We start from the raw sequence: 27,042 nt of genomic DNA, 5'->3' as shown, positions 1-27,042 counted from the left end.
GAAAACAAGACATCCTTGATGTAGGTCAATTATTTAAAAAGTTGGCTCTGAATTAGTGTTTCATTTGCAGAACAGTGGTACAGTTTAAAATATCCTAGAGTACTTGACTAACTAGCCCCATCTCCAGCAGAACAGGGGGGTCATCAGTCCATGTTACTTCCCAGACCTTAACATAACAAGGAAAACATTTGGTTTAGTGAAGCCTTTCAACTAAGTGAAGGGATAAAACTCCAGCCATCATAAAATTCTTACAAGGTTAAGTCTCACAGCAGACCTCAACAGAGGTCTAGAGAACTGATGATCCCTCTGTTCTTGCTGCTTTCTTAAGATCTCTGCTGTCTCATAGTGTGATACCTGTCTTAATTTTTTTGCAAGTCTCAGCAGGTTTTCTTCTCCGATTTCTGAAGGAAGTAATTTAGGATGCAAATTTGTTTAAGTTTTATGCATTTCACAGTATTGCCATGTCTCTGCTCTGATGTACCTAGGAATTTGTATCATATCCACTGCTGTATTCATCTGAGTACTTTTCTGTTGTACCAGAAAAGGGTTCATTTCCACAGAAACTGACTCTGGAAGAGAATTTTCCAGAATTTTACTGAGGAAGGAAACCAGTAATGTTTTTTTCTGTCATCTAAGAAGTGGATTTCAAAGAACTTGCATAGCTAATCTAGTGAACACTACAACCAGGCTCAACCCTCCTTCCTCCAGAATCACTTCCTAAATATTATTATCATTACAGGTTATGTCCATTTACAGAGCCTAAGTTGTTTTATATGAAATAATATAAGAAAGAACCATCTCGTGACATTGGAAAATATGTTTTCCCTGAAGAAAAAAAGACTGAAAAGGGACAAAGGGAACTAAAAGTTCCTCTCAACTTCATCTACATTTTCATTCTACCTTTGTAGAGACAATTTTAGCAATCAAGGGTATTTGAGTTTGAAAAAGGGGCAGTTTGAGCCACTGGAAAATGAGCAACACAAGAAAAAAAGTCTCATTTGAGTCAGAAATGGTATATGCCAAACTGTAATGGAACAGGGATAGGAACAGACGTATCCAGGGTTTTTTTCACACAATTTAGTTAATTTGTGCTTTTCTTGGCTTACATAAATAAATACACAGAGACACACAAGAAGGTTGTATGGTGACATGTCAGCAACTTTTGAGGATGGTGAAGGTCTCACATATCACTTGGATATCATCATAGAACTGGTAAAAGGAACATGGAAATATCCATATTCATATGTTCCTTTCCTTTCCCAGGTCAAATACAATAAATCATCCCCATCTCTGTCTCTATCAACCTTTCCTCTGTCACTGTCTTGAAAGGACAGCGGGAGAGCTGCAGCAGAAGATATTGTGCTCACCCTCATCCTCACAGGGCTAACTTAGGATAGATGCTGACACCCCCCAGACTGACAGCTGCCCACACAGGGCACAGCGCCACTGCACCATGCGCTCATTAACCAGGTGCTGTCAGGAGCAAGAAACTATGAGAAATAAAGGTATAAATCATGTTTACAAACCACATGTGTGATGTCTTTCAGTCCATTTCTGGTCTTTCAGTAACTCTATTTAGTATTCTGTACATCTGCTTGGGGTTTTGTGTTGGCTTTTTTTTCCAGAGCGTTCCCTATCATATCAGCTACAGAATTGCCTACATGGAGGTATCCATAAATTATACTGCAGCCTAGGAGTTTCTAGTGTGTAAACAAAAGGCACAAATGCAAATGCAAGATGTTTAATTCACTGTTTATGTGTGATGTTACCCAGGTGCCAGTGACATCCTTCTGACCAGCAGAGAGGCACGAGGGACCAACCCAACATACATTTTTAATGTGATCAGCTGTGACAGCACATACACAGAGCAGACCTTGCAGCCTTAAAGCCATCCTTTTGGAACACTTCTAGGGGCCCAGAAGAAATGGTTTAATTAATCTTCTTTTTTTTCAGCATTGCGGCTTTTTTTTTAATATAAATTATGTACACTGAAAATCTGCCAATTATAGCAAATTAAGGGACTTGGCAAGTGCATCCCTTGGAGACAGATGGTAAATAACATTCAGATTCTGAGTTGAAATAGGGCTAGCGATTAACTGGTACAGGATAGAAAGGCAATCCAAATAAATTAAATAAAAGGGTTTGATGTGAATGCAAGCACTGTAGGTTGCTTTTTTTGTGTGTGTGATAATGATGGCAGCAAAAATATTGATGATTCATAATTAATATGCTGCACTGTCTGAGTGGCAGCAGGATTCTAGATCTTTAGCACTATTTTAAAAAACAGTGCCAGTTGTTTATTTTGCTTTCATGAGACTGCAAACAACTGTCATTGCATCCTCTCTGGAGAATCTGCCGGTTAAAAAGACAAGAGTGCAGCCTCTCAACAAAGAGAAAGTGCCCCTATGAGGACAACAGGACCAGAGGCAAAAATTTAGAGGAAACAGGGCCTCCTGAGATGCACGCTGATATAATATGAGAGTGGAAGTACCTGAGGAGAGTGCATTTGTTTCCAGCTTGAGCTGCAAATGAAACAGGAGTGACAGCCTCAGCCTCATCCCCCACTGACCATTTCTCCATTTCAAAAATTCGTTGCACCTACTGTTCAGAACAAACCTGCAGTCCCTGGCACAGCAGAAGTGGTGCTGATCAGACATGCACTGGCAGAGCTGCAAGAGGGTAGGAAGATCTCGCAGCACCTGCGTGTGCTCTGTCTGGGAACAATGATTATTGCTAACCTGTCAGTCCTGGCAGTGCTAAAATACACCAGATCTAATTTAGCTTAAAAATGCAAAAGCATATAGAGATCTTTTTAAGAATCCAGCCAGAGATAAAAAAGACGACAAAGTCAAGAGTGTGTTAGTCATTTAATTCGTACTCTGCTTAGGATACTAAATTCAGGAAATGACTCAATCATGCACACAATTACAGCTATTTTCAGACCATAAATGATGCAGTACGCCAATACTGATGCAAAAACATACCACAATTAGTTCCTGCAAATGCTCTTGCAATAAGGCATCATTTCCAAGGGAGCCTTCAACCTAATTACGGCAACAGAGTATGCCTCAGGGCACGCCTCTCTATATGATTTCATTATTCTTGTGGAGTGACCTGACAGTGATGTCACTAGAGTGCTACTTCACCTTGCATGCTCCCAAGCACATGGTAAGAGGTTAATTGCTTACGTTTAAAAGGTCCATTTTTCTTTCGATATTAGAAACACACAGTGTAAAGCAGTCTAGTTACAAATTTTTCCGAAGGAATAATTGTATCCAGGAAGAATTAACATGGATTAATGTCTACATTTGATTGAGAAATTGAAGACGGTCAGTAGTTTATGGAACCTCTTCTGAGAACTGTATTATTTGTTCAAGAAAACCTGGTGTGCCAGTTAGTGAATTTTCACAAAAACAAGAATCCAGAGATTTAAAGAAAAAAATTGAAACAAGAAAACCATGAGAAAAATCTCTATTCCCCTTGTTCAGATTTATGAAAAATCAAGATTCGGAAAAATCCAGAGGAAAAAAGTATTATTAAAATCTGGGCTTCTGCGAAGTGCCAAAGCTTCTGCTACATGCATTAGGACCAGGATGACAGGAAAAACCTTCACCTTTGTCTTAGCTGCTGTGCTGAAATTATGTGTAACCCACTGCTAATAAGAAGAATCATTCACTCTTCATAAATCCTTCCAATACCCACTCAAATGCAGTAAGCTAGAGCAATAGGAGCTGGATCTTCAAATAAGGGACTCCAGCTTTCCCTTGAGAGTTATTTAATTCATAGCCTCAAATGCTTTTTCCTTTTCAGTTTTAAATCCAGGCTACAGTAAATCAGTGATATAAGGTTTTCTTTATGCTGGAAAAGAAATTTTATCTCAGGTAGATGATATCATTATGTAGCAATACCAGACTGGCAGATATTTTTCATGCCTTTACAAAAATTCTGGAACATTGAAATTCTGAACTGTACTGTTTAGACTTTCTTCTATTTTAAAAGTTCTGTATTTACAAAAAATATTTGTGTGCACTCAAATTCTTTCCAATTACAAAAGCTGTCTCACAGAAACTAGAAAGCACTGACTCAACTAAAAAGTACAGCATTTGAGTCAGACTTCTGCACGCTGCCATGAAATTTCAAGAAAAACATGGAAAACCTCAAGTTTCTCAAATATTTCTCAATTACATGAAAAAATGTGGCAATTGTAAACTTCTACATCTGACATGACATTATATCAAAACATTTTATACGTTCATCCTAGTTTTGCGTATTTCTTTCCACATACATTAAAGGCCTAAATTTTTCTGCAATGTGAACGAGTCTATCCTGCAGAAATTCCTAGTCTTCAATAAGCAACTTTATTCCCCTTCAAATTTGATTCTGTTTTAACTCATTTGATCAAAGTACACTTAATTGAAAAGTAGGGTCTGCAATGTAGCTCACAGTGATCAGTGAAATGAGGAAAGCTAAATATGATCTGAACAATAATGATATCACTGGAGATTAAGATCTTTGAGAAGTCTTGTTAACTGATTTGTTGTTGTTGTTGTGATTTTCTGCTTGTTAAAAGAAAATATTATATGAGATCCAGAAAATAACACATGGGACCATTAAAGGCAGGGAGGAGGGGGAGGTTGTTCTTCCCAGTGAGACAACAAGATCATATTTGTTGCTTAAAGGCCAGAACAGGAATTCCGGAATCGTAAGAACAGCTTTGTTTATGCTGTGTTGTTTGCAGTGGTTTTATATATATATCTGACTGTTTGGTCAAGAAGTGGACAAACACTGCAAAGCAACAGTTCACAAACCTTTTTGTTTTAGTTCTGAACAGTTGTTTTTTTTAACTGTGGGTCATGCGCCTTTTCCATTATTTTACAGAAACATTTGGTTTTGGTCTTTTTGCATGTGCAGGACTCCCCAGAGAATGGTTGCTCCCCACGTGAATACAGTGTTCTCATATAAACAAAAGGATAAAAGGTAGGGCTTATCTAGGCTAAGAGGTATGGTTTATACAATAAAGGACAGTAAGAATATTGCAACCACTTCAATTAAAGACAGAGAAGTGAATTGGGTAAAATACATTTGTATTAATTTCAAGGCAAATATTTTAATTAAAACTTTCATTATTGGCCATCTGAGAACGGCTAAGGACATTTTCTGAATTCTGAATTCCATTTTCTGAATTCCAGGGCAAAATTCAACAATTTAATCTTCTCACATTCTTGGTCCAGTTCTAATTAATATTTAAGACATACAAGTTGGAAAATAAAATGTGACTAAACCTGTGTTTTACTATCTTTTTTTGTTTGCTTGAGTCATGACAGTGCTGTTCTTATATCAAAGTTTCACTGCACTTGCTTCTCTTCTTGCTCACCACATAAAGATGGTCACTGCCCTGAATAACTGGTAGCTCAACAGGAAGATAAAGGAAAACAGCTGGCTTCAAAAAGCAGATGGGTGGATCACATGGCAATAGTGAGAGCATAATTAACACAAGCATCATCAGTCACAGTACACCAGCTGCCAGCAAACCTGCACACACTGCTTTTGTAGTGTTTTGGCTTCTTCAGAAGAAAAAAACCAAAACAACAAAACATATAAAACTCTTTAAACAAAGTTGAGATTTTCAAGAAGGCTTTTTCTGCTTAACTCAGGACTCTTGCCGAGTACCTCTCCAGCTGTGTGAACCCTGGCCCTGCCACAGCATTATGTAAACTATTGATGAGCTCTCTGAAAAGATACAAATCTCAGCCAGGTCTGATGATTCCCCTGAGCTGTGAGAATTAGATTAAAGCAGGAAGCCAAACACACCAGAGGGGAAAAATATGAGACTATGATTCCTTTGAGAGAATAATGGAAGGAACTATATCACAGCGGTGCAGAAAACAATTTCACAAGGCGTAAATGAATGCAGAAAAGAAATCCTATAGCACTCCTTTTGTGCTTGGACATATGTGTTGCCTCTTGACCCAAATTTTAAGTGGCTTCCTTAAAAGTAATTTAAGAGTTTCATTAAGGATCTAGATGGTCCTTTTATGAATATTTTCATCTAAAGGTCAAGGACCTGGGAATGTTTCTCAGATGCATAAGCCCAAGCAAGGTCTCCAGTCATATCTTGATCCCTGCTGGAATAAGACTAAATTATGCTGTATTCTGCTTCTCCACTGTAACACTGCTGTCCTTGAGAATAAAACCTGAGTATGGTGGGCTAAAAACCTAACATGGTATGGTCTTGGCCATATGCCTGGATGATAAGGGGAATGGGACCCAACAGGACACATTGCAGCACACACGTAGCACACAATTCCCTCATATCCATAAGGTTCCCTGCAATGTATGTGGCTGGACTTCCACAAGGAAGCACAAATGATAACAACCTATTTTGAGTCTAAACTCCTTGGTTTCTTAATATTGCACTATTTTCCCTCTCCACTTTCTGTCTTATGCAGCTGGATGTGTGTGCATACGTTGTATTATCTACTGTAGGTGAACTAAAAAGCCAATACTCATAGAGTATGATGTAATTACTCTCTACTGAAGAACTAACCAAAACCATTGACAACGGTAACAAACTAATTCAAATCTTCTCAGATCTTTAAAGAAATTATTTTTTTCTGCTCTCTGTTTTCACACATTGATTTCTTATCTTCCTGATTTAGCAAAGCATTTTAAAAAGATGTGTCAAAATATCAGAAGATAGGCTATTTTGGTATCAGTCAAAGTAGAAATGAGAACTTTTGGTTGCTTAACATAATGTAATTAACACGTATGTATATGAAGTTCATTTCTCGCTTATCTGACTAAGAGAACAACTGTGAAATAAATACTAATAAAATACTACTGAAACTAAAATATTGATTGAGAGTTTTCCCATAATTTGCTTTTCTATTAAAAACTAATTGGCTAAAGCTGAAGTTGTTCCCAGGAATGTGTCAGGTTTTGTAAATCTTTTACATGGAAAAAATGCTGCAAGCATTCTGATGTTGTCAACATCTTTTTTCAATATCCACAAAAAGAAAATAACACTTCAGTTACAATCTTCTTCTTACTTTGGAATGCTTGATTTTTATTTGTAAAAGTGTTCAAAAATTGAATACTTCATTATTAGTTAACTGACATGTTTCAACTTCTTTGATGTTTCACTAGAACATCACAATTGTTTTCCTTCTTAGCTTGAACTCAAATTCTCCAATACTGGTAGAAAGCTGTTGATATCCTTGCTAAGGCTATCTTACTTAAGTAAAGAAAAAGAAATAGAGGGTGAGTTCAAAACACAGTGAGCAAGGATATATCTCAGAGCAAAAGGAAATTTTCATTCACTGGATTAATTTTCACTAGAAAGCAGCCTATCCTACTCACTTAATTTGTGTTATAAATGGTTTAAGCCACGAGATTTTGAGAGCTAAACAAAATTACACTCTAAGAAGTTTAAGACATTACTAAAATGCAGGTTTTCAATTGCTAGTACATAAGGAATAGAACAATTTCTAAATCAGTGCCCAAAAGCATGTGAGACCATGTTCTTGATTAATACATTCTTTGTACTCTTGGAGATATTCTGACTGAAGATGTTGATATGGTTAATCAGTAATTAGTCATTGATCTGTCCTTTTATGATTCAACACTTGAATGAATCAGCACTTAAGCAAGAACTATTACTCATTTTTTCTAATAGACGTAGTGAAATACAAAGAATTAAGTGATGGAATCATGGTCACACATAGAAGCAGCAACAACAGCAGTCCATCTTGAGCAAGCAGTGGGTCGAATATTGCAAATAGTTGTATACTTCAGCAAAAGAAATAAAAAATTACTGCTCAGAAGCTTTAAAATCATCTGTCTAGTTTTAGCTTATAAATGCCAGTTCTCTTTAAATCAGTTTTTGTTCACTATTTCTCCCTGAACAATCAGCCACAAGGAACAAACTTTTATTGAAGGAAGAAAAAATAATTGTCTTTTTGGGGTACTTTCCTATTTCCCCTTCCCCCATCCAGCTGACTGCAAACACAGCAGAAGTATTCTTGGCTTTAAAATAAATAGGCGTTCACTTTTCAAGCATGTTCGTTTACAAATGTCCAATTTCATCTCAGTGTTATACAGACAGGGTGATATTCTCTATAGTCCCTTTTGTAGACAAAATTCAGTCTGCATGCTTTATGCTCACTTTCAAAAATATGTAGTTTACAATAATCTTGAGCTGACTGAAAGACAACTTCTTGCTGCAAATTATACACCATTTTTCAGAAATCTGTCTCTATCCATTATAGAGAAAAGATCTTCCTGGGCTACAAGAACTATCAGACTGTTTAGGATACAATGTTTAATGGTTTATTAGCAGCAGTGTGTAGTTTACTGCATAACTGTTCAGAAGCATCATGCCATACCATTCAGGTTGTAACAAATATCTTAAGCGTATTTGAGTAGTATTAAAATACACAGTTTTTACACGAACTATGTCCTTTGGAAACACGTTTGTTACATCATTTGGGAAATATAAGACAGTATTAGAACATAAGATTTTTTCTGTTAATGCAGCTAATATTGTAACTGTATGAAAGAATGCTTAGAATCACTTTTGGGGCAAACAACTTAGGCAATCATCTGAATTCCTGGCTAAGGAGGAAAAACTTTCAGCCTAAGAAGCATTATAAGATTTAACTTGTTGAGTAAAAGGAAATAGGAGTCTGCAATACAGTCTATTCCAGACACCCCATCTTAATTTTAATTTTTATTGTACTTAGCATGTCACTAGCAAACACAGAAATGTTTACTTCTTCATTACAACATGTGCATATTACATATTTTCTGTAATATCATGTTGTAAAAAGGCTTGAATTGAGTTCACTTGAAATATTTCACCTTTATTCAAATTTATTATATTAGGAATACTGGTTATATAGCAGCTTGTCAGCATTGTTTAACTTCAAAGGACTAGGACTTATGAAAGAGGGAATAAGTGTGTTCTATCTCAAGATTTTTTTTAAATTCTCCATACTTCATTCAGTACAGTCCATTGTAACAATCACAAATTATTTCTCTGCAACATTTTTAATAAGACATAATGATAAACTCTTTCTGGTATAGCAGTGGAAAGAGAAATTTGTCAAAGTAAGAAAACTGAAACCTTCTTTCCACCACAGGCAGACTTTAAAAGAGTGTTCCTAAGGCTTTGTAGATACTGCAGTATTTAAAAAAAAAAAAAAATAATAATTAAAAATAAAAAAAATTCTAGGTGTTGATATGCAGTACTGCCCAAAAAGGTAGCCCACTACTTATATATGAAACTTGATGCTCCACAGGTATGTTTGGCTGTTGTTTCAATGATGGTATCAAATAACATCAAAAGAAAGCATAATTCTAGCCCTGACTGGGATCTAAAACCGCTAAACAATCTGTAGCACTGGATAAGTTTACATCTAGCAGTTTTCAGTAGCACTTTCTGAGATACATGTGGTATATTCTAATCGTAGAATGGGAAACGTACCTTCATTTTTTCCTTCATCTTCATAGCAAGCAAATGGGAAGACTCTTACTTTGGTGGATGCTGCAACCTAGTCCAAGGCATTTCCTTATTTTCTTGCACTCCCTGTTTCCCACATGAACATTCAGTGTGCCATCGGCCTATTAATAGATTGTATAAGCATGTTCTGCAGACATATTCACCAGCACAGTTGCACATATGGCTGTCACTCCATGTTCTGCACTGAAGAATGGATCTTTGTGGAAAACATTTCTGCCCTCAGACTTCCACTAGCCAATTTGACATCTTCCCTAGAACAGAGACCCTTGCTGGCACCTCCAGGGTCAGGCTTGGGCCTATGTGCATGCTGGCTCCATGAATATTTAACAGAGAAATTGAGAAGAGGCTTGCTAGTGATCCATCTGTTAAGCTGCTGGAGCTATACCAGGGCCCCGTGAATTGGCTGCAGACTTCTTCTATAATAATGCCAAGGTTCAACAGAGATTTAAGGCATTCAGTTGATCCACTGCCCAAAGCTGACTACTGGCAAGAAAGGTGGCTGCAGTGCATAGCTGGTGACAGCAGATTTACCACTGAATAAAGCCAAAGCCATCTCTGAAATAATCAGTTGAGACTAATAATAAATAGTAACCTTAAGCTATCATTTTTTTAGGATAAATTTAGGGTGTTTCTGCCCTATTTTAAGTAGCTGAGGTATGCTTCTTCCCACCCAATATTAGCAATCCCTTGTATTATGCTAGGATGCCAAATAATATCCCTTGCACTTTTTGGCTTCCAGAACTCACTTCCATACCTGATAGTGCATAAGAAGAATTTTAGGAAGAGAAAATAGGATAAGAGGGAGAAGAGCATGGCAGACTAGACCCTTATGTCCTCTCCTGCCACCTAATGAAAAATATTTATTTTCTTGGGCAACAACATCAGGATTTCTAATAAATCATCGACGGTTCATAAAAAAAGTTGAGTCAGTCTCCTGCAGGGCATATCACTCCTGTGTTAACGTGGAAGCTTTGGGACAGCAGCTAACTTTTCTCTCTCCTTTTCTGAATTTTAGATTTTGTTTTTGCCCTTTAAAATTGAAATGATCTTGTGCTTTAAAAGTCAAGCAACCCATATTATTACTTTTCAAACAAGTTAAACTGTTTTAAAAGAAAGGTTAGAAGAGAACAGTTGGTTGTTTTTCTCAGCATGAAGCAATAGTTTTGATTTTAGGTTCAATCTGCCTACATTTTCCTTTTTCTCCTTGTCTCCTCCTCCCAACTCATTGCTCTCCATGGGAGCCATTCAAGGTTCTATAAAACCTTTAAAGGTTTGCTCCTTTAAAAAAATTTTAGACTGCTTAAATAAAATCCTTAACAAATGAACTTAGTTGTCACCATATGAACTGGATATCAGCAAATACAAGGAGAAGCTGTGTTCACCATAATGGCCTCTAGTCATTCTTAAGCTCTGCAAGACCAAAATATAACCCTGTCTACTAGGTTACATTGCTGAAAAAAGACTTCTATTTCTCCACACAGACTGCAATTGGCAGCATCATAAGAGCTAACTCAGTTGTTAAAACCATGTCTAAACACAATAAAATGCCCAACCGCAGTAAAGCCCTTAAGTACCATTAAAAAGACAGAGTAGTTAGTAAAACTGAGACTGTGGTTTGATGGCACCATAAATCTGTCTTGAGGTCTCCAACTTAATGCTGCAACAATGTGAAGCACAGCCCTGCTCTGGCTGAAATTCACAATCTTGCATAAAATCCACCTTTTTTCTTTTTCTTTTTTTTTTTTCCTGACAGACTGCTTCCACACAGTTGTGTGTGTTCATTAACATCCTGTCCATGCAAGAGTTTTTGTGGACTTCCCCATTGGTCTAGTTCTGCCATTCTTGGTCTGTATCTTCAGAGGACTCTGGATGTTAACAGCATTCACTAAACACAATCTCCCTCACTGGAGACATTCAAAACCCACCTGGATGAGTTCCTATGTGATGTACTCTAGGTGACCCTGCTCTGGCAGGGGGGTTGGACTAGATGATCTCTCGAGGTCCCTTCCAGCCCCTAAGATTCTATGATTCTATGATTAGACCTTCCATTTTTGCTGCATTTCCATTTTTTTCTCTCAGTGGGGTTGAACCTTTCCTGATCATGAACTCCTGCTTCAGCTCTAGGTAGTTAGACCTTCAGCACGCAGAAGCTGGCACAGACAGTGACAGAATTTGCTTATTTCATTACTTTGCTTTAGTCTGTTTGGTGGTTTTCCTTTTACTGATGTTCTGCCTTTTGGAATCCATACAGGAGTTGTTGGCCTTACCAAAGCTCTGGCAATGCACATTAGGAAATGTACAGATGCTTTAGTGTAAGCTCCAAGGTGACACAGAACAAGACAGGCCAAGACTGGGCTTCTCAAACTGGACTGCAAAGTCAAAGAATAGTCAATAAACATAACTCTAGTAGAAAGCACTCCAGAGCATTCAAAGGTGCCCTTTAACACTAGTTCACCTCACTAGTGAGGAAGAGTGACATCCCAGAAGCTACAACAGGGCTATCCAGAGAGTGGATCTTTGCCATCACCTATTAACAGAATCAAATAATTTATCATCTTATCACAGCCTAAAAAATGGTTTTCTTTCTGCTCATTTTGAGGGGAATATTTAATGTCATTTTCTGGGGATGTAGTCAGGCCCTGGATACTTGGGCAAAAGACTGACTATTCTGTCCTGACTGCCACCCAGCTGCACCAGTCCCACCTCATACCTAGGGTTTTCAACAAAACCATCCTACACTTTGAGTCTGGCACAACCCTAACTAGAGAGACACTTCACACACAGTCTCCACCCTTGATTAGGCTGGAAGCAAAATAAAGTAATTAAAAAAAAAAAACAAACAAACAACTTTGAGGACATCTGTACAAGAAATCTCAGTGAAAGTTGATTACAGTCAGGAATGCATCTGGTGAAGTAAGGCCAGCCTATATTCACATTTTCCATCCTGAATAATTACTAATCAGATATTATATCACAGAAATATGGTATAAGAGTGAAAACACTGATACAGCATCCACCAGATGGTCCCAAATATATAAAGTCTCTTTCTTGATCCTGTGTGGGTTTCTTTTCCTGACCAAGAATTCAGCATTCGCCTCAGTCCCCACACACTGCAGTAGTATCGTGCTGTATTTGGCTAGACTTCTATTGACCATGGAGAAAATAAGTTTCATCACTAAGCCTCTTCATGATCATTTCATATACACCAGCTCAGGCCACAACAGAGAGCATCATGAACACTTTACGACATTTTACACTCATCAGCTTCAGCTGGACCAACACTTTTTCTCCCTTCACCTGGATTTGATAAAGGTAACCCAAGCCAGTGCAGGTGCCCAAGATGCACAAGGTGAGTTAGATGCTGAAAGCATTAATCTCTTCTTCATTGACTGCAGGATATCAGACTATATGCCTAGGTTTAAGTGGCCACAGTCAAACCAATATGGATACCACCTATTTCACAGGTTCAGAGTGTATTAAAGCCTCTAAACAAGACTGTGGGAGCAGACAAAACAAAAAAAAAATCCAAGCAAGAAGAAAAGCCAGCATGTCTCTGCTGGTGCAACCCAGTGCTAATGGATTACCAATCTTTTTTCACCACTGCCTGCCTGAGAGTTGGCTAGATGGTGTTCTGCTTATCCAAGTGATCCTCTGGATGCAGGTGTTGGCGTATGTGATTAGTCTAGTAGTTCCAGCCCAGTTCACAGTGGAGCTGCTATACACAAGCTGGCTTTTAGAAAATTCAACCTGGGGCCCACCTGCAGTCACTGTCACATGCTAGGTTTGTCCTCATCCGTAACCACAGTGCCTCTGCTAGCAATCATTCCAGTCACAGCTCAGAGCACAGAAGCTCCCCAAGGGACTTAGCAAGAAGAGGTCTTTCATCTAACTAGCAAAGTCTGCAAGCTGCAAGAGATCAATAGCAGTTTTAAGTGATTGCTAGACCCAGTCCACATCTTCACTACCAATGTCTAACAGGGACAAGAAGTCTCCAGAACCTAAGCATTGCATGCAGCAGACACAGTCTTGACCATACCTTGGTACATTGGTAATGGTACACTGATTGTTCTGCAGCAAAAATCAAGCTACTTCATGCTGCTTGACATTTTCATAGGACCATAGAACCATTAAGGTTGGAAGGGACCTTAAAGATCAAGTCCCAACCCCCCTGCCATGAGCAGGGCACCCTACCACTAGACCAGGTTGCACAAAACCTCATCCAACCTGGCCTTAAAAACCTCCAGGGATGGGGCATCAACAACCTCCCTGGGCAACCCATTCCAGTTCCTCACTGTCCTTAGAGTGAAAAATTTCTTCCTAATATCTAAACTAAATCTCCCCTCTCTCAGTTTAAAACCATTACCCCATGTCCTATCGCTATCTTCTCTGATGAAAAGCCCCTCCCCAGCTTTCCTGTAGCCCCTTTCAGGTACTGGAAGGTGCTTTAAGGTCTCCCTGGAGCCTTCTCTTCTCCAGGCTGAACAGCCCCAACTGTCTCAGCCTGTCTTCATAGCAGAGCTTCTCCAGCCCTTTGATCATCTTGGTGACCCTTCTCTGGACCCTTTCCAACAGGTCTATATCTTTTTCGTGCTGAAGGCACCAGAACTGTACACTGTATTGCAGGTGGGGTCTCACCAGAGTAGAGTAGAGGGGCAGAATCACCTCCCTGGGCCTGCTGGCCACACTTCTTCTGATGCAGCCCAGGATGCAGTTGCTCTCTGGGCTCCAGCACTCACTGGCAGCTCATGTCGAGCTTCTCAACAACTACCACCCCCAAGTCCTTCTTCTCAGGACTGCTCTCCAGCCATTCTTCCCCCAGCCTGTATTTACACCAGGGGTTGCACCAGGCCCAGGTGCAGGACCCTGCACTTGGCCTTGTTGAACTTCACGAGATTGGCACTGGCCCACCTCTCCAGCCTGTCAAGGTCCTTCTGGACAGTCTAGTTGTCAGTGTTCTACACACATGGTTAGACAGGGATTTCTAATGCTTAACACTTCTGGGATGAGGCTTGGGAGGTGATCCAAACAGAGATCTTTCTGTTTGGAGGCACTGTATTCTGCCAACAATGTTTGCTCTTTAGACAGAGCCTGAGATCCCAGATCAGTCCTTCCAACAACTTCCTGGATTGTCCTCTTAACACCTAAAGAAGCAGCCACAGAAATTTTCTCTTCAGTGCCTTCCTACAAGACATACAGACACACCCTGAAGGGTTTTGGAAGCGTATAATGAGCAACCCACTTTCTGAGCAACTTATGAAGAGAAAACCACAGTAAATCTCTGACTTAGTCTGACGGTCAAAACCTGCAATGAGGTTTGTCCCAACCCTCTGCTGAGCAAAGTTAATTGCCAGGCAGGCTCAGTAGACCCTTACTTGTTTCTCCATCCGAGGACCCAATCAGACAAGCAAGATCTGTAATCCACATAAGACATTAAATGGTTAGAGGCATCTGAAGTCAAGGCTGGAGCCAATACTGGCAGTACAGAGCTGTTCAAGTCACCATTATATATGGCTGTATGGCTTTGATCCCATGACAAAATTCAGTGCTTATAACACTGAATTAGAGGACAATGACTTTCACAAACAAACAAAAACACACACACAAACACAAAAAAAACAAACCACAAAAAAAAACAGCCTCTCAGGAAGAGATATTACTGTTTATATCCTTAGTTGAAAATGAAAAGTTTATGTATCCACATAAAAAATGTTTAACATTTCTGCTGAAAATGAAAACAAGCAGCACGTTTTTGACCTGTACTGTAGAGTGAAGTGGTGGAATCTGATCATTCTAATCTAAATATACCCTGCAAGCAACCATTCCTGTGGGAGGGCTGCATGCAACAGCAGCAACGATAAACAGGATGAAGCACAGCACATAACTTGTTCCTTCTTTAAAAACATGTTGTTCCTTTCATAATGAAACTTGAAGTCTGGGTATCCCTTACTCTTTCTTTTAATACTGCCAGTCCCTTCCGTTTCCCCAAAACACCATTTTTCACAAACTGCTCTCTTTATTTCTTCTGCTGCACACAAAGCATTATGCAGCTTGTCTGGCTCAGAGCAGTGCTGCACCGACCAGCTAGTCAGTACACATACACTCAGAGTCCCTCTCAGAGTGGATGATTCAGTGGACTGAATTCTACCAGGGTTTCTCCCCAGAAGAGCATTAATTATGGTTTCCACCTAGCCACTGCATGCTATCTGTCCTGTTTGAATTTTTTTCATCCTTCTGCTATCAACATTTCCCAAGTTGATGAATGGGTTTCACACCTACTGGGTATGAAAGGTGTGGGCTGTTGGGAGGAAACTAAAAGGAAAGTGATAGACAGAACAGACAGCATGATTTGATAAGCTAATTTCTTCAGAAAGCTGGACTAATATGTAAGCCAGTACAAGATCCTCGTTCTTCTTCCTGATGATGACCACTTTCTAAGACATTGACACTTGCAGAAATCAGATTTCTTTATTATACTGTAAATAAATTCTTCAGAAGTTAAAGTTAGTATACCCCTATACTGCCAGATGAAACAGGACCACTCACTGAGTCAAAGTGTCTTGGCTTGACTGCATTCAGACTGCGTAGCAATTGGCTCTATGTCTTTTTTTGTTTGGATATATATTAACTTCTGCTAACCTCAGATTCCAGCATAAATGGCTGGTGTCAGACAGTCTGTCTAAGAAGTCAGCTGTGACCCTGTAGACAAAGACTTTGGGTAAAGTACGACTTACAGTTTCTACATTAAAATTAGGATTCCTAGTGGGCATGTCCAGGTGTCTTCTGCTTTACAGGACAAAGATACACAGTGATGACAAATGTGTCAATTCAGTGATGGAAAATTCTAAGAAGTAGGAGCTTTTTTTTTTGCACAGCATGCAGAAATAAGGAACTTGCAAAACTCCCCTGGGAAGATTTTCACCACCACCCCCATCACTACCTCCCCACATCGAGACACACACAGAGAACATCTCTCAAAATTCAGCCTGCTGAAGTTACAGGGGATATTTCAGAGTTCTCCAGCTGAAGCAGCCCTTAGGGAACAGAGCACTGTTTTCTAAGATTGAACTACTTTCCTTAGCCCCTGTCAGGCTTCCTTTGAACAGCTGATGTCATCCAGCCCATCCTTTGCCTGCCTCACCCCCACAGGTGAATCAGATATGTGCTGATTTCCCTGAGTCTCTTGCTTGTAGTAAACCTATCTCCAACATGTGACCCTATCACAACACTGTGCTATCTATATTACCACTAATGTATAAGGTATTTAAATTGATTCTCCATTTCCACCAGCATCTCCAATGGTTCTTGAAGTCAAATAAAATTCTGTTTAAAACTATGGTGTTTTAGAAGCAACTGCTGCAATGAAAGCAAAAACATTCTGATTTTTGCCCTTTCTGCTTTTTTCCTCTTCCAAAACTTTATGAAGAAACATCAAAGTGATGACAAGGAAAATATTTATTCCTTTTGCTTCACTGGGGCAGGGACAGGGGTGGGACATGGAGGAAGATGGGACTATAAGGAATGGAGGATCTTTGCAAGGCAAAACATTAAACTGGATGAGGACATGAGAAAACATTGCAGAGATTTATCAACTATGTTTGTTTGATAAATGGTTTTTTTTATGTCAAGTAATGCATTTGATGAACAGTAAAAAGCTGATTGAGTACCAGAAAAAAACTGATTTGTCAAACGCAATATTTTATGAAAGATGACAATATATTGACTAATGGTTGGCTTTTGTTAATCAGATTTCAAAATCCTCAGTCAAGAAAAATTCCCCTGAGGCTAAATCCTAAAATCTTTAATTTGAATGAGTGGTTGCTCCACACCAGAGTACACAACTATTCACTGCAGTCAAGATGGTGCTATTCACCTAGTAGGAAATGCACAGGAGATTAATCTATGCACTTGAGATTCTGATTTTTTGGCCTGAAGAATGCATTTCAATGCCATTACATTTATACCATGTTTTTCTCCCAAATATCTTCAATATTCTCTTTCCAACTGCCGACATTTTACAAAACAAAGGTATTAAATTGCATGAAAATACTAATCTCAAGAAGATTTACCATTATTAAAACATTTGGCCTTTAAAATATAGAGTCCACTGGCACACAGAAGCAGTATAGACCAGGAAAAGGACACAGGAGATAAACAAAGTCATCCAGAACTACAGCAGCTGTAGCTATAGCTACCATCAAAACAATTTATCATTTTATACATGTATTTAATCAACAATGTACTGCATCTATCTGAAATAGGCCAGGCTTTTAATGTTCCTGGCACTGCTACAGATCTTTCCAGACAATCACATATTAGTTCTGGTCATCTTTCCATGGTGGTCATGTAGACTTTGCAGTATCAAAGAGAAATATTTCCTTCCTGTTGCTGATCTTCATTTGGCATAGTCAAGGAGAAGGATACAAAGAGAGCACTTGCCCATATGAGTGCAGGAAGATGGGAACTGCATGCTGGAAACTGAAATGCAGATTCAGTTCCCTGAATTGTAGAATAAAATATATTTATTTCTTTCTTTTTTTTTTAATCTTATATTTTGCCACTACACCACCTCATCACACCACTGCCCTCTCTGTTCTCATTCCATTTTAATGAACAGTGCTAATTTGGGGCAGGTCTAAAGAAAATTTGCTGTATAAAAACAGTAGATGTTACTGAAAATAAAACTAAATTAGAAATTATTCCAGTAGCTGCCATTGCCTAATGATAAAAAGAAATCTTAAATTGATGTTTAAACCAGAATTAATATACTGTTTTACCTACTTACCTGTAACTGAACAGAATTAGACATTCTGAATGTTTTTGCATACAGAGTTGAATTCTCCTTCACTCACATTACTGCAGAGAAAAAAAGATTTCCCCTATTTGATTGCATATGTACACTAGCACTTCAGACTACTTGTTTCTGTCAGGACTGCATTTCTCCTGTGCATTAATGACTCTGCTTAGCTTTACTGTTTACCATTACTACAGTGATATACAGCTACCAGAAAGATGTGCAAGGAGAACAGGCATCCTATGCAACTTGACATCACTGGGAATTACATCAGAGTAATTTCTTATGTGTGACTGCCTTTTCTCCTTGCCTAAACTTTGTAAGCATTGCAAGAGGTCAGCTGAAGAAGTCAGAGTCAAAACCCATGCTAATTGCACTCGGGAAGAGCATTCTATACAAAATAACTCTTGCAATAAAAGATAACTTCAAATAAAATAAACATCTGATTGGATGAAAATCAAGGAATAAAAGCAAAAGAAATGCCTAGTTGAAGATATTTTGGTAACTTGGTGGAATCTGGTAGCAGGTTACCCTAGTTTGAACTGTGTGCCCAAAATGACCAGAATTAATGTAAACACCACACAGGCTATATTGCTATATATAATGGAGGGCCAAGCCAGACTTCAGTGCTTAGCCTAGGATACTCTATTTTCTTGCATTTACTATTATTTCCTCATTCTTTCTCTCCTTTCTCCAGTTCTGTTTTTAAACTCTCTATAGCTTAGTAGGAGCATCCCAGTAACATCTGTAACTTGGGAAAAACCAAGGCATTGAGTGAACTGAAATGAAAATAAATTACAAGCCAGATTGGCTGTAGATGTTTAGGTAGTAAAATGAACAGTTAAGGAAGAGAGATTCTATACAGGTATAGATACAGATACAAATAATAAAAAATATAAATAAATCAATCACCCACAACTTTGTTCACTTGTACAGATGTCCAAAGGTACTTCTAATGCAGTAAGGAAACTATCAGAACTTTTCTGATACTTCTCCTATGTATGCCCTGCATTCTCTGGATCTCTCAGATCATGGGCTGAATTTCACTACTTATGTATTTGTGTTATGTTTTCATATTTTTATTAAGCTTGAATTAATTCTTTACCAGAAAAAAAAAAAAAAAATTGCATACTTTGACACTGAAAGCAGACTATATTAAAGGAAAAGAAAAAATATTAATATTGAGAAATAAGACCAAGGAGAAAGCACAGATTTTTAAAGTCTGCAATAGTGACCTAAGGTTTTACTGGGAATGAAGTCATGCTATTAATGATCACTCATGACACTACAAAAGGTATCTTGCAATAGGATAAATCAGGTAAAGAAGCTGACTTCAGCAGTCTTCAGGAAGAAAAGCTGGAAAAACACAACTGCAGTGAAGAATCTCTTTATAAGCATTACAATTTTTCCAGTATTCTGAACAAATTGAGGGCGGGGGAAATGTAAAATAATTATTGCACAAAACTGTGGACATGAGACATTTTGAATATTATCAAATTTAAAAGTATCTGTTTTTAAAGGCTAAACATAGGCTAAAATGTTCATGAGAAACTATTGGTATTATCAATGTTTTTCCATTTCAATAAATTCTTGTGTAATGTATTTTAATCATAAAGGAGAGATTAAAATCATTATATGGGTCTTCTTGTTTACCAGACTTAGGAAACCAAAATATTGTAACTAGCACATCTTACATGAGAATACTAATTTAAAATATCATAAGCATCAATTGCCAAGAAAATTGAAAGAAAATTTGAGATATTTTCCAAGGGTTCACAGGAACAACTTTAAGACTTTGTGAAATTTTTTCGTTGTACTGTTAATAACATGCCAAGTATGAGGGAAAAAGGTATTAAGAATGCACAATTCACTGGAAGCATTCTGTTTTAATGAACCATAACATTCTAAGTATTTTTTGCTGTGTAGCACAGCAGCTTGAAATCTGAATGTTTTAAAATAAGTGTGTGGATACTATGTAAGGTGTGTCTTTTTTTTTTTTTTTTTTTTTTTAATTTCCTTGTCTTGGAGCATTACCAGACACTGGGCTGTCTCAGAAAGAACCTGGTCATTGTTTATGAAGCCTCAGCGGAGTCACTATTTTTATACTTCTTAACATGCACCTTGTGAACAGCTTATCCAGCCCATGTCAAGAAACAGGCCATGTTCACCTCAGGTTCATCACCATCTTTGTTGCCTCAGTGATGGTCTCATCATGACACCTGGCCAATAAAAGGCAGGCCAGAAAACAGCAATACTGAGCTCCTGCTTCATTGCAATGCCCATTACATTGGGCCCAAAGAAAACTCCTCAACCTTTCCCATGCACAGAATGAGAAAAACACCCAACTTCTCATAATTTAAGGACAGTCTCAGTGCTCAGCCTGTTTTTTAATCAAGGAGGAAGTAGCTTCTGACCATTTGCCCTTTCACACTGACAAGCCCTTCCTGGTCTGTCTGCTCTTTGCAAGTTTGTATTCCCTCATCCTGGACCAACCCTCCACAGAACATGGTTTTCAGAGCACTGTGTGCTTTGGATGACATTTTCAGAAGCACAAGAGGAGCTTTTGTGTTGAGCTCTGTACATATCTGGAGGTCAACACTGAACACAGCAAAGCAGTATTCCTCCCCTGAATAGATAAATCCCAAGCCCCATTCTCAAAGAGCTCTTGGCTCTGAAGTGCCTAAGTCACTTTAGAAAAACTACTATTAGGTGCTTTGCTCAAATGTAACTTGCTGGACCTCTTGGCTCCTGAAAGAGGTCAGCTGCCTTGTACACACAGAAATTTTGACAGACTCAGTAGCACATGGAAGTGCACATTAAGTCAGCTGTCTCCTTCCTGCTGTATTTAAAGTACAATTTCCTACAGGAGAGGGGATATATCAGGAGTTTGTATCTCCCTTCATTTATGCTCAGACAAAGAAATACAAAGCGATATTTTGAGGAGCAGCATGAAAAATCTGTTACAAAAGATAAAAGGCTGTCATTTCAAAACCGGCCTGTTTCCACAGAGAGTGGGGCTTTGTGATGGAAGCTCTGTTGCTGAAGAGAAAGCACACACGTATATGTGAACACATCCCACGTGGTCTGTGACGCACTGCTGCCCCGCTAAATATAGAGCGTGTTATCAGCAGCACCCCACATATCAGCAGCTGAGTGGCTGCTCAGCACCATGTTTATCTAATGGACCATAATAGACAGAGCCACCCGAGTACAATAGACAGTGAGATGTGGAAGTATGTTCTGAGCTAGTACAAATCCTTTTTTCTCTTCTCCAAATGGGGAAAGGAGGGGGTGAGGGCATTACACAAGACAGATCACACGGCTGTCCAGTAGCCACTGAACCATGGCATAAAGGCCTTGTTTAGATAAATAATGACTCCTTTACTTTTTTTCTTAGAAGTGGAAGTCTCTAGAGCTGAAACATCATGTCCCACAACTGGTTCTGGCATCTGTTTTTCAGGGAGAGGATTGGGCCATTTATAAGGGGATCCATTTTCACAAAGGTCTGCTGTGTTGTAGAGAGAATTCATCTCTTCCTATCAATGAACCCCATCCACTTACAAAGGGCAACAAGGCAATGAGCTAAAAGTTTTGACACAGTGTTTTAGAAATTAACTAGGCAATCAAATCATGTGTCTTCATCAGGCCTCTTCTGAGCATCTACAAAGTGTCCTAGAAAGAGTATTCTAAGCAAAGGAAAAACTACCAGCAGCTGAAAATTTTGGATTATTAGATATTTCCTTCTTCCTTCCATTTTTTTTTTAACTTTATAACTGAGAACTCTTTTAGAATTTAGCCTCAGAGTTTGCTCAGTTCTGTAAATTAAAACAATAAAGTTTACATACTTCCCATAGACATGCAAAGGCCTAAGATTTCCTTATAAACTGAGTATTTGAAGGCCTCACTATGTGTAAGACAAACATGGCAGTCTGAGAAGAGATATTTTCTCTCATTTCAGGAAGTGAATACAAGAAGGAAAAAGCAAAGTAAATAATGACACTTTACTTCTGAATCCAATCTCAGCTTCTGCTGAAAATCTGTTTAGGAGAAGCACCTGCACTGTGAATAGTTTATTCATCAGATTATTCCTTTTACCCTAGTTGTGACTTAATAGCAAACAGCTCATGAACTATATTACTCTATTATGTATTTTGACATGGCACCTTTGGTCTGTGGTCTGTTCAGGTCTGTTCATGACCTGATCATGACAGGCTTTACTAGTCATTTTTGAAAAGCATACAAGTGTTGAATACATCTCAAAAACACCTAACTTGAGCTTCACAACCAAGCCAAGCTCACGTCATTGTACGATGAATACAAAGTCTCTCCACTGGCAAGGAGGGTCCTACTGAAACACACCTGAAGCAGATGTCAGGGAATGAGAGGCAACTAAGAGGGAGGGAGAGCCTCCTTATGAGGGTACAGCCAAGTGACAACTTGCTGTCTGGAGGAGTCTTTCGGGAGGAGGAGAAAAAGTCAGGGGACCATGACTGAAAGCCTGGATATCTGGGGATGTGTCCAAATGAAGAGAGGAGTCAGGTAGGATGACCTGTTTTGAGTGTCTGGCTTTACTGCACTTCTGGGAACTTTATTACTTCAGAAAGGACAGCAGCAAAGAGTGCTGTAATTGACAGGCTGACACTGACTGGCTGCGATATTCAGGGAGGCCTCTGCCTGGACAGGAGAGGGAGTGAAACTTTAAACTGACTGCACGAGTGCTTCTGATTTTTTGCCTTGCTTTCATCTTTATAATGCTGTAAATTTTAGATTGAACTTTAAAGGGTGACCAGTAGCAACACTTGTTATACCTGCTTCATAGTTTAACTAAGGATCAGGAAAGCAAAGGGGTTTACTCCTTTTGTGAGGGGAAAGATTGGCAAGAGCATAACAAAGTGAAGGGCATTTGGGAATGCTATTTCAAGTATTCTAGAAGCAAAACCACATAGTGACACCAGGCCATTCAGGAAGCTATAATTATCTACTCTGTTTTGGAGAATACTTGTGACAAACCAACCAGTGTTGCAAGTGGTGGCCTCAGATAAGAAAAGGATTCTGTAAAAATTCAAGCTTCAGCAGAAAAACCAAGATGAGTCACAACCAGGGTTAATACTGAAACAAAAGCCCACATTGCATTAAGATCCTTCATTAAGATAAACACCCAAGATGCACACACACACAATCCCTATTGCCTCCTACCAGGAACAGTTCAGTCTTTCCTGATGATTTTATATACCCACCCTCTGGGGATACAGCTGACTGCTAGCAATTACCCTTGATACACCAGCAGGTATTTCCTGAGGGGAAATGACAATCCTAATAGCTAGTGGCTGGTAAGCCTCCAGCTGACTGAGCCAGTTTTAACTCCTGACAAACTGTGGCCTGTCCACTCAAATTGTCACAACTAATTTAATGCCTTCTTTGGAGAGGACTCCATGTTTCCTGGATAATTTTAGAGGGGTTTTATGGGTGCAAAACTTTGCATCTCCCATTTCCATCTTCTTCTGGTTGCCAGCCTGTAGAGCAGAAATCTGGAGCAGGTCACAGCATGGTTTGGGCTCCCCAGATGATCTCCACTACTGAGCGAATATGAGGGTGTGAAGGTCTCTGAGGATGCAGCATCACAGCCAGTGAGAGGGAAAACTTTCCATGGGAGAGTGGGTAACATAATCCACAAACCTTCCCCGGGCTGCATTTTCAAAGGCAGGTAAGGCTATGGCTGTGCCACCATCAGGGGCATGTATCTTCCCTGCCGCCAGCTTTGCCATGTCCTTGTGGCACGGCCTCCTCAGCACACGCTGTGCACCTCAACTTCCTGCCATTTCCAGAAGCCACCAGGAGAGCTAAGGCTGGCTATCCTGTGTAACTTCTCCCCCTAAACCTGGCAGCGAGGGGGTGGTCCCATCTGAATTGGGGTTCCCTGTGAAATACAAGTTCAGCCCTTCATCTAGGAATTTAAGTCACACTGTTGGTGCTTAGTGAACTAATTAACCCCACCTGCAAATTTGAATAAATTACAACAACAATATTTTATTAAAGGGAAAATGGAAAATTTGTAACCAAGTAAAACAATTGCTAATATGCACTCCCTAAGCCATAAAGTACAACTGTCTCACATCTTCTTTGGCAAAGCTATGTCAGAGAGAAGTGGCTCTCAGGTGCAACAAATGACATATATAAAGCAGCCATTTCTCAGGCCAGCCCATTGGGTCCTATCTATTCTTGGCTGATGCTGACAGGAAGCCCCTCTTCTGGGGACAGATTCCTGGTGGGAGGGAGAGTTACTGGAGTGCATTGCTTTCAGTTTAGACTTTAACTTCCAATTTTTTGCAGAAATTGTCTGTAAAACAGTTGGATATAAGAGACCCTTCATCTAGTAGGCTATGGATGAGTCCCATTGAGATCAATAGGACTTCTGCTCCTCAGGCACTTTGGCACATCTGGAAATTCCACTGCTAGACCTCTCAGGATGAACATGAATCTAAAGAGGAGCCTCTCATCAGCTCAGACTCTGGATGACTTTGGCACTGATCTGCATCATCTTTGGGGTTTATAAAAATAAAATCCAATTAATCAAGATTTTAGGAAAAAAATAAACCTCCTGCATTTGGTCCTCCACTGATGAGATAAATAAAACCATAGGTATCCTACTTAAATATTTTACCTCAATAACATACATACATGCTTGTATACATGTATATATAATGTATACATACATTCATGCATATATGCGTATACATAGGAAACATGAATAAAACAGAACAAATCCATATAACCGAAAGGGTTTGAAAATTCAAATCCAGATAAGCATAGTATGCAAACCTAAGGCATTGTATATATGGGTTTTGGCACCCATTATTAGATAGCTATAGTAGAATAAAATACTTAACAATAACAAGGAATTGACAACATTTTGTTGGCTTCTGCTTTCTACTGTAAGTCAACTTTAGTCTTCTGATAGCTGGCTTTATTTACTTAAAAATGTTTCTGAGTGCTTTGTTAGAGACAAGCATTCTAAAGTTATTGCAAATTTTTTGCCAGATTGAAAACATGCATCGTTTAATTTCCTCTTCAGACCGCACAAGAACAGTATGTTTCAGGCCTCAGTTTACAACTCCTGCAAGTTCTCATTGATAGCTTTTTTTAAAAGACTGTAGTGCCTACATGGCCAAAGCATGGATCATGATCTTACTGTGCAAAATTTCACTAGTTTGCACAACTTCCTCAATACGTCATTCTGAATAAACTGTACTGTATGAGTGCCTCCAACACACACTTTAGAATGGCAGCTCTAATAAAGACAGAGGCACATACCAGAGTTTCCAAATATTTGCTCAAAAGGGAGCCAGAGAAGCAAAGTCTACAGCTAGGAAGTGCAATGCATTGTACAATTATGCATCCTTTTTTGGGAAAAAAAGACCAACTAATAAAAAAAAACTATTTTCAACAGATTGCATTGCTTGAACGTGCTGTAGAGTTTCTACATGACTCAAATTCTCAGTGTTTGTGTGTCAGTGTTAGAAGTACAGTCCAGGTCTCAGAATCTCACAAGGCAGAACACAGAGCACATGACAGAAAAGGAAACCAGGGAAGTGGCTGAGACTAATGGGAAAAGCTGTGGCAGCTTCCTGGTTTGCTTAATTTTTAAGTGGAGGAATATCAATAGGGAAAAGCATTAGAGTTTGGAGAGTGGGTTGAAGACCAAAATACACTAGCTGTCAGCCAACAAAAAAGAGATATTATTTTTGTGCACTGGGTAAAATGTGAGCTGTTGCCCTTCCTCACCACTCCTTCCCATGTTCTTCCCTGCCAGATCAGCAGCCCACACTGCTCACTGTCTTTGGGCCACTTGTTGCAGAGGAGATTCCTGTGTCTTGGCAGGATTTTGCAGAGAACAATGTCAGTTTCTAAATTATATCTCCATGTTCCCTGACCTGGCTTGATAGGGGTGGTAAAAGTTTCCTTGGCCACCCAGGAAGACTTTGCCTCCAGGCTTCTGGGCAATTGGTTTTTTGCTCCCTTCTTGCAGCCTCAACCCAGTATTGAGCTGGCAAGCACAGAGACAGTCCAACATTTTTTCTAAAGATCTGTGCAAAGTTTGTGGGGTGCGCACCAGGCTTAACAGATTGATTTAACATGAAATATTTACAGGATATTTAGATTACACTTAGCTTAATGTCTGGGAGTAGACCCCAGCTGTTTTTTTCTGCAAGTACCAGCAATGACTTCTCATTGGTCTCCAAGAGGAATCTGGAAAAAAAAAAAACCAAACCAAAAAAACCCACAAACTGTAAAAAGTAAAAGGGAGGGTAAGATATTTATTCCAAGATCTGTAATGAAAACTAGAATCTCTGCACTCTTCTGTCATCATTAGTCTTTGCGATCTTAACTCCTGACCTATTGTAGTGGTTCTGTCCACTTTCTGAAAAACCAGTCCTCACAGATGCCAATCTGCACCTATGTGGCATGTGTTACTCTACCTTTTACATTAAGCTGAGCAAAAATGAGGGGATATTTTTACAAAAGGGAGGAATTGCACTCTCGGGAAAAAGCAGCCGATATCTGCCCATGGTAATTTAAACATCATTCTGGTGTCTTGGTCAACCATCTATCAAAACAAAACTAACATATACCATAATTAGAAACAAGGCAAGGAAGTAGTGAAGGTAATACTTCATGGCAAAAAAAAAAAAAAAAAAAAAAAAAAAAAAAAAAAAAAAATTGGTCTGGGGGG

The sequence above is a fragment of the Chaetura pelagica genome, unplaced genomic scaffold (genome assembly GCF_000747805.2).
Source record: "Chaetura pelagica isolate M959 unplaced genomic scaffold, ChaPel_1.0 scaffold455, whole genome shotgun sequence".
Lineage (NCBI taxonomy): Eukaryota > Metazoa > Chordata > Aves > Apodiformes > Apodidae > Chaetura > Chaetura pelagica.
This window is presented reverse-complemented; position numbering follows the sequence as displayed.